The sequence below is a fragment of the Atta cephalotes genome, assembly GCF_000143395.1.
Source record: "Atta cephalotes unplaced genomic scaffold scaffold00002, whole genome shotgun sequence".
In the NCBI taxonomy this organism is placed as follows: Eukaryota; Metazoa; Arthropoda; class Insecta; order Hymenoptera; family Formicidae; genus Atta; species Atta cephalotes.
This window is the reverse complement of record NW_012130066.1, coordinates 2,267,658-2,269,480: the sequence shown is the minus strand read 5'-3', so window position 1 is coordinate 2,269,480 and position 1,823 is coordinate 2,267,658.

Below are 1,823 nucleotides of genomic sequence, written 5' to 3'. Positions count from 1 at the left end.
ATTGCAATCTTGCGCTGCTAATCTTGCACTGTAAATGCTTGCGTCGAGTAGCATATTTATACTGTGCCGCTGAATAACAATTTATTTGTTAAGCATTGACAACGAATATGGTACACACCTGTTTTGCCATTTGTCGTAGCTCATTGTTAAATATATTTCGTATAACGAGAATAATGACAACGCATCAATATGTTCCGCATTCTTTTAAGCATATGTCGCTGATATGATATAATTGTTACATGCGGATAAGTATATTCAAATGTATTCCGGGAAAAAACACTGACTTTTAAAATTTTAAAAAAAGATGAACAGGTATTTGTTAGGTCATATTTTTAAATTTCTGTTTTTCTTTAAATATATATAAAAATAATAAAAGCCCTAGTAGGAATTGACTATCGGCGAGGTTATTGGTCTATGTTAATATACAAGATATGATTCTAAAAGGAATAATGGGATGATGAGCAATGAGTCAAGATCTTATAATATAGTATTATTACAGTACGGAATGACTATTAAATACAGATACAAATATATTGGCGATGTACTGTCTCAATATTGGACATTTGATACATTGAATTTGGGTACAGAACATCGAAAATGTAATGAAAATGTACTATCAATACTACTATTCAATATTGATCAACACATTGGACCTAGTACCATATCATTGTTTTTTAAATACTGGACCAGTATTTAAAAAACAATGATATGATTGAAACAATGATATTGAAATTGGAAACTCATTTTTCAGTACAGGATCGGTACTTCGCCAAAAATTGAATATCGTCTGAATTCTCACTTGGAAGATTAAATTGGAAGATTGTTATCGGCATTGTAGAATACTAAAGTTTGTGCATAAACAAATTTGGTATCCAACGGTCCTTGAATATTCTTGAATCTTGGAATTATACTGTATTTTATATATTTTATATATTTTATATATTTTATACTGGAAAATTCTTAGAAAATTCCTGAAATTTCAGGACTTGCCTAGAATTTATCATTCTTTATAAAAAAATCAGAGCGTAAAAAAAGAAAAAAAAGAAGAAAAATTGTGTTTGGGTATAAGTCCTCTTTTAACCTGGCTAGGTCAGGGCATGAGCTAGATCGGGTATGTCTCGACACATTGATCTCTTTAACGTTTAAAATTGTTATTAATTTGATTAAAATTTTAATAAACATAATTTTCTTATAATTCTGAATATTTTATTTGTGATTTTTATTTAGTGGGAGATCCGTTGTGTCTTATGAAGTATTTTTAGATTTAGGTACTTGATACTTTACTAGATCACGCTTTAAAGATGCAATAAATTACGAATAGAAAATGAGAAACTTGAATTTAATATCTAAAATAGAACATAAATAGTAGACAAATTGTTTGTGTTGACGGAATGTTTGATATTATTTATAAAGCAATAAATAATATTGTTCCAAATTTGTTAGCGTTTTAATGCATTCTTATGGGAAGTTCATGCCGATGTTGAAGGAAAATTGAAATGCAGAAAATTTTAATTTAATAAATGTATATTAAAATTTAAATTTTAGTCGGCACGAACTTTCCGGACAATCCAATAGAATTCTAACTTAAATATAAAGCATATAATAATGTGCAAATTGATGAAAATTAATTAAATAATGAAAATTAATCGATGGGAAAAATCCTGGAAAAATTACAATTTTTACCTGGAATGTTCTGGAATTATCCTTGAATTGATTAGCCAGATTTTGCTAGACACCATGATAAATTAAATAAAATACTGTATATATTATATATATATATATATATATATATATATATATATATATTAAATTATTATAATAAT